The sequence below is a fragment of the Zingiber officinale genome, chromosome 2A, assembly GCF_018446385.1.
Source record: "Zingiber officinale cultivar Zhangliang chromosome 2A, Zo_v1.1, whole genome shotgun sequence".
Lineage (NCBI taxonomy): Eukaryota > Viridiplantae > Streptophyta > Magnoliopsida > Zingiberales > Zingiberaceae > Zingiber > Zingiber officinale.
Genome location: NC_055988.1, coordinates 21,134,642 through 21,144,976, shown reverse-complemented (window position 1 = coordinate 21,144,976; position 10,335 = coordinate 21,134,642).

Genomic DNA, 10,335 nt, shown 5'->3' with positions numbered 1-10,335 from the left:
ACCTAGGTCCAGGAAGGTAGATAAAACTCTAGGCAATACCACTAAGGACCATAGTTATAAACCTAGAAATAAAAATGCTCCTAGATTTAAGGAAAAATCAAAATCTAGAGATTTAATGAGAGAAAATCAAGTCTTGAGGTCAAGGTTTGATAAAATAGAAAAGACCCTAAAAAGGATGGAGAGTATCCTAAAAGGGCAAAATGAGCAAAACCTAGGTTTAGCACTACAAGGGTCATCCAAAGGCCATAGAGGTTTGGGATACAAACCTAAAACCAGGAAGGATGTGCTTTCTTACCATATGGTTCCATATAATTATGGAACCAACCCTAGGTCAAAAGGTCAAGTCAAAAATACAAGGGAAGTTATCCCTAGAAGTATTTTTGCAACAACAAATGTGACTAAGACTTCTAAGAAGTCTAAGAAAGTCACTAAGAAGATCACAAGGGAAGCAATTCCTAGGGTTGACCTAGAAAAAGTGACCAAGGCTTCTAAGAAGCCTAACAATGTCACTAGGAAGGTATCTAGGGAAGTTATTCCTAGTGAGTACCTAGAGTATCCAAGGAGCACTAATAGATTTTGGGTTCCTAGGAGCATCTTCTCTACCCCATAGATGGGTTAGAAAGTGTCAACTCTGATTAGAAGGGTAGTCAACCCAACTTTGATGAAGTTGACACTCGGGGAGAATTTTCAAGGTTATTATTAACCTTTGAAAATGATAAGGATTAATGGTTTACTCTTAGAAAGAGTAAGATGTGCCAAAATGTGAGAAATTTGATTTTAAAATTAAATTGGCACGTTTGAGAAAATCATAAGAACTACCAAGTTGGGATTGTGGTATGTTCCTAGGAAATTAAAGGTAATTTAAGCCTTAACTTAATTTTGTTACTCTTTAAAATAGTAAATTGTGCCAAAACTTGAGGAATATGCTTAATTTAAATTGGCACAAATTAGGAAAAGCAAAAGAAATGTCAAAATTAGATTTTGGCATTTTCTTGGGAAATAGTGGGCAATCTAGAGTTTCAATTTTAAGTTAGCTAAGGTTAAGGATACTTAGATAGGTAATCTAGGTATTTTATTTATGCTAATTCGCCATGTTTTTCTTGTCTATCATATGTCATGACATCATGTTTATTTTTGCATTCATGTATTATTATGAAAAATATATAAAAAAAAATATCATGTCATGTCATACATACATCATGTAGTTATAGAAATTTTCTTTTGAAAATTATTTCTTTTTGATGTATGTCATAACATTATCATGCATTAATTTATTTCTTGAAAATTAAGGACAAATGGCATTCGTTAACAAGTAACATCCTTGGTGGATGTTAATGATTCAAAATGCCTAGATAGATATGCATAATCCCTAGATTAGGATAAAACCAAGTTTACATCTCACTAAAGACCCATAAGGTGGCTTGTATGTGTTTTAGTACACATTAGATACAAGTGAGAAGTTAGAATGATGAACGAAACTCAAGATGGTGATTTAGTGCATTTTTATGAGTTTTAGGTTCATCAAAACACATAGCTATGTGTTTTCCAATCATTGGGAAAGCTAATGTACAAGTAATGTGCATTGAACCCAAAGAACATGGTTGGATATTAGTTTTGAAAATGATTTTAAATATGCTTTGGAAAACCTTGATGAAGACTATCTTTTGATAGTAATCATCATTGAATAGTTGAGCACAAACTTGGAAGAAAACACTAAACTTTTTACAAGTTTCCAAGTTTGTATCAATCTTTAAAAATAGAAAGTATTTTCATAGAAAACTATTTTTCCTTGATAATATATACCCTAAATAATGTCTACATGAATTTTCATGATTTTTGGAATTTTGTAGAATTTTCTAGGGGTTTCTGAAGTTGACTGAAATAAAATTTCAGCAACTTCAGACCTTCAATCGATCACCCAATTGATTGAAGGGTCTAAATCGATCGGGCGATCGTTTGAGAGTGAGCTTCTTGCGAACAGAAGCTCACTGGATCGATCCACCGATCGATCCACACTAGCTGAATCAATCAGTGGATCGATTCAAGCAAGTTCGATCGATTGGGACCCAACTCCAATCGATTGGGAATGCTGATTTTAGTTGAGAAAGCTTGATTTCAGAATTTTGAACCACCCTTAGTCTAGGTAGCCATTCCTAACCCCTCAAAATATATTTACATACATTTAGGGGAGTTTTCATGATGAAAACAAGGACGGATTGGTTAAGGGAGACTAAGTAGAGGTTTAGGTTGAGGTTTGGTTTCAATATTAAATTTTTGAACCTCAAAACTTCTAACTTTGGGTTTCCTAAAGGTTTAGAGATTCCAAGTCATTGTTGGTGCAATGACAAAAGTTACGTACATGTCTTTAGGGGGAGTTACTCTTTAAGGACATGAAAATCTGCACCTTGGAAGGCGGTTAACCTTCTTTAACGAAAATGCTCAAGGTTGGGCATTTGAATATAATGGAGAGTGGATATCTTCATTATTCAAGTGGTGTATGCTCACGAATGAGCATTTGATGACAATGAAGAGTATGGAACCTTCATTTGAATCGTGTATGGATATACCAAGTGGTATATGCTCAAGGATGAGTGTTAAGAATAATGAAGGGTATGGGACCTTCGTTATTGTGTTGTGAACAACGAGTGAAGTTGTAAACAATGTTGGGTAACTCTTCAGGGGGAGAGTTTTTTATGTGTGTCAATAGGGGGAGAATGTGTGGTTAAGTTAGGCCTTCATTACCTGAAGAGTGAGTTTGTCCTATGGAAAATAGGGAAGAATGAAGGAAACCATCATTCATATATTGGCATGAAGGGAGTTGAGGCTATGAGATTAGCCTAACTTAAAAGAGTTATTGTCAAACATCAAAAAGAGGGAGATTGTTGGTGTAATATTCCCTAGGTCAAGGTTGACCTGGTTTACTGAGCTTAAATTGGGTCAAGCTTGAGTCTTGATATTTAGGTTTCGATGTTTGACAATACATGTAGACAATACATGAAGATTGCAGGTGCAATTGTTCATGTGTGAAGGAGAGTCAAGTAGGTCAAGGTTGACTGGATACTTGACAAGAAAATCCTAGTGAGTGAAGCCAGGTGAAAGTCCTAACTGGGAAGTTAGGTAGTTGGAAGTCCTGGTGAGTGAAGCCAGGCAATTAGGAAATCCTGGTGAGTAAAGCCAGGTGAAAGACCTAGTGAGTGAAGCTAGGCAGTTGGAAGTCTTGGTGAGTGAAGCCAGGCAATTGGAAATCCTGGTGAGTGAGCCAGGTGAAAGACCTAGTGAGTAAAGCTAGGCAGAAGGGAGTCCTAGTGAGTGAAGCCAGGCAGCTGAGAAGTCTTAGTGAGTGAAGCTAGGAAGAAGGGAAGTCCTGGTGAGTGAAGCCAGGCAGATGGAAAATCCTGGTGAGTGAAGCCAGGTGAAAGACCTAGTGAGTGAAGCTAGGTAGTTGGGAAAGACCTGGTGAGTGAAGCCAGGCACGAGGAAATCCAGATGGATCAAGGTTTACCAGACATCTGGTGGAAGTCCAAGTGGGTCATGGAGGACCGGACACTTGGCATGAGGAGAAAAGTCCAAGTGGGTCAAATGAATTGACCGGATACTTGGCACGAGGAAATCCAGATGGGTCAAGGTTGACCAGACATCTGGTGGAAGTCCAAATGGGTCATGGAGGACCAGACACTTGGCATGAGGAGAAAAGTCCAAGTGGGTAAAAGGAATTGACCGGACACTTGGTGAGGGAGTCCTAGCAGGTCAAGGGTGACCGGATGCTGGGCATGATGAACCAACAAGTCATGGATTGACCGGATGTTGGTTTAGGAGGCTTTAGACTTGTTTTTGGGCGAAATCATGAGTTGGATCGATCAGCCGATCGATTGGCTCATGCCTAATCGATCGGCTGATCGATCGGGCGAGTCTTCGCAACAAGCCTCCTCCCAATCGATTAGTGGATCGATTGGGAGAATCCCGCGATCACACAGAACAGCTCTGGATCGATCGGCCGATCGATCCAGAGCCTCCAATCGATCAGGCAATTGATTAGGAGGTGTTGTTTTCGCGCGATAAGCCCTGGATCGATTGGTCGATTGATCCAGTCGATTTCCCGAGAGCACAGAGGCGCTCTAGATCGATCGGTCGATCGATCCAAAGCCTCCCCAATCGATTGGAAGCAATCCAATCGATTGGGATCCGACCGTTGGCGCAGGATTTAGTCGTTGGCGTGCGATTGCTTCAGGAGTTCTTCCTCTCTTCGACATACACGACCAGAGCTTGAGTTTTTGGGCGACTTCTCCACAAAGTTCACTGCCAGATCTTAAAGGTTCTTGGAGGTACGTCCAAGTCAAGAGGCGAGAATACAACAAGAAGAAGGAGCTAGGGTTTTATTGTAATCTTGTAAGATTCATTTGTATTTTGCTTCTTTCTTGTTGTTGTATTGTGAGCTTGTAGGGCTTCTCCTCCTTCTGTAGTTACCGTAAAGGAGTGTTTTATTAGTGGAGGGTGCGTGAGTGTGTGGATCCTTGGACTAGTCACCTCTTGTGAGGTGGATACCAAGTAAATCCTCGAATTAGCGTTGTTGTATTTGTGTTCTTGTATTTTCCGCTGCACATCATCGCAAGAAGAAAGCAACGACGAGCACGAGATCGCGCCAAGCTATTCCCCCCCCCCCCCCCTCTAGCTCCATTTTCGGTCCCAACATTAGACACAAGGTTAAACACAACAGAACTTAACTTAACTTGTTTGATCACATCAAAACTATCTTACGATACCAACAATCTCTCCCTTTTTTATGTGAGCAACCCAAGTTAAGTTAGGGTAAACCAACATAAAGTAAAAGAAATAAATTTTGTAATAAAGTGCAAATTGAAATAAGTTAAGCTACCTCTCCCTAGACTTAATCTTCCCTTCTCCCCCTTTGATCACATAAAGAATGGGTACCTCAAAAAAATCTAAGGGTAACTTTTCAAAAATAAGAAAGTTTTTAGTTAAAAAAAAACCTCTAATTTTTCAACATTTTAAAAAACTTATCAAGTTTTTGAAAACTCTTAAAATAATTTTGATATCACTTAAAAAAAATTATAGTAATTTTAGAAACTTTAAGTTTTGTAAAAAAAATTCTAAGTAAAAAAATTGAGTAACTATTTAAAGTATTAATTACAATTAAATACTTTATCAGTTAGTCAATTAAATATTTTATTTCATTAACTGCCTTCCAGGCTATGGCGAAGCATTAGGCATTCTTGGTTATTGGAGTAGCAACTACTTTCTAAACAAAACCTTTTAAGGAAATTAAATATTTAATTTACTCTTTGAAAGCCCTAAGTCCAATTAAATTTTAATTTAGACACGATTTTGAAACCCAATATAGGTTCCAACCTACTGGATTAATTAAAAATCTTTTGGGTTTGAATTTCTTTGAAATTTTCTTAATTTTTCCCTTGTGGTATTTAACATACCAGTTCAAATTATTATATCTTTAATTGTTTTGATTAAACGAACATGCATGATTTTTTAAGTATGCTATTTCTGTTTGTAAATTATCATTTTCTAATTTTATTTTATCAAATTCTTCTAATGGACAAGATTTGGTCAGAATTAATTTTAACTCTTAGTTTTCTTTTTCTAGTTTACAGTAATCCTTTGATAATAATTTAACAAACTTGAATAATTTATTGGGAGGCAAAGATCGTACCTGACTTACCTTGTCGATTTCATCATCCGTAGCTCCCCATGAACTGCTGCTTTCATCCAATGTAGCTCTCCCTTCATCGATGCTCATTTCAGACGAGCTTGCCTCGTGTTCGTTTTCTTGATGGCTTGCCATTAACGCAAGTCCAGAGAAAGCCTCAATCTCTTATTCGGATGACGTTTCATCCCACGTAGCTTTTAGCGTCTTGTACTTATGAGATTGGGCAGGCTTCTTATTCTTGTCCTTGTTTTTGTTCTTCAATTTAGGGCAGTTATCTTTTACATGCCCTTCTTCATCATAGTGGTAGCATCTGATTCTTCTTCATTTTCTACCCTGCAGATTATTAGATTTTCTAGATTTAAGTAATTTTTTAAATCACCTTACCTTCATTGTCATTTCATCATCATCGAGAGAGGATTCTGAATCTTGTTCGTCCATCTTTGCCTTAAAGGCAACATTGTGCTTCGGCTCCTTCTTCGAATCTACACATCTTGTTTCATGGATTTCAAAAATTGAAAATAACTCTTCTAAGGTAACAGATTCTAAATCCTTAGAGATATAGTAGGCATCTACTAATGATGCCCATTTTGTATTTCTAGGGAATGCATTAAGAGCGTATCTTAGCGAATCTCAGTTGCTTACCTTTTCTCTGAGATTCGAAAGTCCGGTAATTAGCTCCATGATCCTCGAGTGAAGATGTGTTATAGTTTCGTCTTCTTCTAATCGGAGATTGATGATCTAGTTGTGAAGTAAGTCCCGTCTTGCAAGTTTTGCTTCTGAGGTTCCTTCGTGAAGTTTCAAGAATTTTTCCCAGAGCTCCTTGACGGACTCGTAAGCTATGATTCTATTGACTTCTTATGGTGGTAGGACACTCAGCAAATGAAACTCTGGTTTACCGTTTGCCACAAAGTCGGCTTGTTCCTTCTTCGTCCATTAATACTTTCCCTTGTCCTCGGGTGCTTCAAAATAAAATTCCATTATTAATAATAAATCAAAGTCTATTTTAAAAAATACCTTCATTCTCATTTTTTAGCTCGCGAACTCCACCTTGAACTTTGGTGGGCAGATGCTTGGTCCGGCCATCTCGTGTGATTCGTTCGACGGTTAGTCCTCCTGAAGCATCCTAGCTCCGATACCACTTGTTAAGACCCTTGGCGGCCAGCTAGAGGGAGGGGGAGGAGGGGGGAATAGCCTCTGCACAAAAACACAAAAATAAAACAAAACCTTTCTCAAACTTATAACTTAATTAAAAAAACACTTGCATAAGAAGGATAAAGAAACTAAAAGACAAAGACGTCGAGAATTTACTTGGTTACAACCGGCAAGGTTGTTAATCCAAGGAAGTAAAGCTCACTAATTTCTCATTCAGGCGGAGAGGCCTCTTTACAGCAATGACAGCACAAAATCAGAGAGCTAAACAGAAAACTAAAAACGTACAAGTGTTGTTTCTTAATTTCTTATTCTGCTTAGCTTCTGGGAGCTGGGCTATTTATATAGCTCTGCTCGGGGTGCCTGGAAGCATTCTAGACACCTAGAATAGGATAGAAATCTATCTCCGATGCAACGGTCAAAAGCCACGTCGATCTGGATAAAAGTCGGGTTCCGAGCGCCCGGAATAGTTTCGAGCTGAAAGTAAGACGTTTTCATTCTATGTCCCACATATGTACTTGTATTTAAATGAAGCTCAGTTTTCCCTAGCAGTAGATTAGAATAAACATTATGTTTATCACCCATGGACACTAAATAGTGGCAAGCAAAATCCTCAGAATCTATTGAAGGGGCAACTATGATACTACTGATTGATAATGGCTTTTTAACACTGTAGTCTAATTTTATTTATATGTATAAATCTTTCTTCTTTGAGGTTGGAGTTGAATTCTAGCTTCAGCCTTCAAGACTGATGTTGCTGCACTCTTTTCTTTTAAGAGCTCAAGAAAGCTTGCTACTTGAAAACATTAAAGTTTGCATATATATATTTGAATGTTGATAGTGAACTTAATTGATTTTAATTTTTAACTAGAGAGTCAGTGATGAACAAAAGAATAGAAGAAGGTAGAACGTATACCCTCATCGGCTGTCTCGTAAAGGATATGCACATTTCGCTGACGAAATTGTAAGTATGTTGAAGTTGGTGGTTTATTATTGGATCTGATTTTGTAGGAACAGGGCATGATTCATATTTTTTTGTAGGCATCTGATTTATGTGATGATGATGAGATAAATCGAGCTATTATTTGCAAAAGAGGACAGGTCAATAAGGAGGGTGAACTTGAAGGCGAGGATCTCAAAATGACAGTAAAAAAGATTGTATGTGATACATGAAAGAATAGCTATTTTTATTGATTAATTTTGTTGTTAGCAACTATTTTGTTTGTTTGGGCATGTCAGGATGATTATGTGCAACAAAAAAGGAAGGGCAAGCTGCAGTTTGAAGGGGCTAGGAAAGAACATGCTGGGGGTGTGAGGGGTGTTGAAGGTCATATCAATCCAACAATCTATTTTAATGTTGGCAGAATCTGGAATAGTCCTCTTGAAGATGGTGACATAATCCTTCGTCATCAAAAGGAGTTGTTAGAGGCAAAGAAGCTAATCTCAGAACAAAATGCACGCATAGTAGATTAAGATGCACGCATACAGAAACTTGAAGAAATGTTCAAAAAGGGTGCATGCAACTTTGAGTTTGATGAGAAAGATAGCTGCTCGGTGAAGTTGCCTACCATGAGTGAAGATACGATCAAAACAGAGAAGAGTATCCCATATTATAAAATTTTGAATGATGATGGCATGCAAGTTTTAAGCAAGGCTGAGTATTTGCAGGTATATATGTATTTAATTGTGGATATTTAATATTATTGCAATAATGAGTGCATCAATTTATGACATGATTGTTTGTCTTCTAGGGTATGTTGGTTGCACTATCACTAGAATCGAAGTCCAACGTTGTAGCCTATGGTACGGTTGTTCATATCAATGGGGATGGAAAATTACTTCATGGTGTCCCGTTACCTATGAATTGTATGCGCGTCTTGATTGATGAGGCTGTGGAGAATTCAGCAAGGTTGTCCTTTCCCATTCCAAATGAATGTGATACGATTGGTGACGCTATAGGGACCCATGTTGCTTGGCCTGCATGTTGGGTAGTGATGAAAGACGAGGTAAATTTCATACTCATTCAGGTACTACACTGTCCACACATTATTAAATCTTCATTAGGATTATTTGTGGGCTCGTTTCAGCAACCACAAATTTCCAGTTTCGTATTTGTTCAGTGTATGTTTTTCTGATTTTTTCTCATTTGCTTGGCATAGTTGTTTAGCTTGATTTTCCAACCAAACCTTTTTAGATTTTGATTCAAGGCTATACATTTATTATTTGTTGGGTAAAAGTTAGTAATACAAGATATATAAGAGCTAGCACACACATGTAATCTGTAATTTTAGGTTGCATGCATGAACAAGAACATTGATGGAAATTGAAACCCAAACATCATTCAGTGTATGATTGGATAGATAAAATGCCTGTATTTTTCTTATGTGGGTACAACATTCTCAAAAGTTATTTGTCTTGCATTCACTGAGCCCATTTTGTTCGATATACATAAGAGATAGAACTTTCCACTAACAAATTTATATTTGCAATTTGTAGATGCCTAAAAGGAAGAAAAGTGTCGTGAAAAGAAGTAATCCTGTCTTGCCATCAAATGTGCCACGGTCATTACATTTATTGTACTGTTACTCTAAGCGTGTTTTGGACAGCCTGAAAAAAATATATCAATTATTTTTTATCATGATTTCTTTGACAATGAGTACGAATTTCTTGTGAACCTTGAAGACATCACACCTTTTTATGAGTTGGAGTCAATATCTGCTAATTGTCTGGTTGCTTACATATGGTAAGTTTTCGCTTAACTCGAATTTTTTTTCCTTTGATTTGTTTAACATAGTAACATTATTTTGCTTGAATGGAAGGTTTCTCTTCAAAAAGATGAAAAAAGAAAACAAGGACAATAAATTTAGATTTGTGGATCCACAAACCCTCCCAGTAATGTCATATTTATCCAAACTTGACAAAAATAAAAAGATTGAATACTTGAATAACTAACTAGGCAAGTGTTTTGGTTGATAGGCTGAGTGCTGCAGCAAGAAATCAACTAATTTTGGCACCACACAATGTTGGGTAAATAAATATTATAATTCCATTTTTTAATAGATTTTTTTGATAATTTTGCGAAATTTATGCATTGACTATCTGTTTTGTGGATAGATATCATTGGATTTTGACTGTCATCTACCCTTATCTAGAGGTGGTTTATTTGCTCGATTCACTTAATCATTGCAATCATCATGAGGACTAGAAATATGTAGTGGATATGTGAGTACATATTTTTTAAAATTAAGCATTTAATTTATTACTCATATGTCAAATCTAGTTGTACGAAGGAGCTTGAAATTGTTTAATTCGAACAAGGAAAGGGAAAGAGAAAAAGAAGCCTACGTGGGAAGTCATAAAGGTTTCTATATTATATATACACACATATGTCTACTTGTGATTAATTAAAAAATAGTTACATGTGCATTATTCGTTGACAATTTTTTGTTAATATAGGATCCTCGTCAACCTGATGCAAAATAATGTGGGTTTTATGTGATGAAATT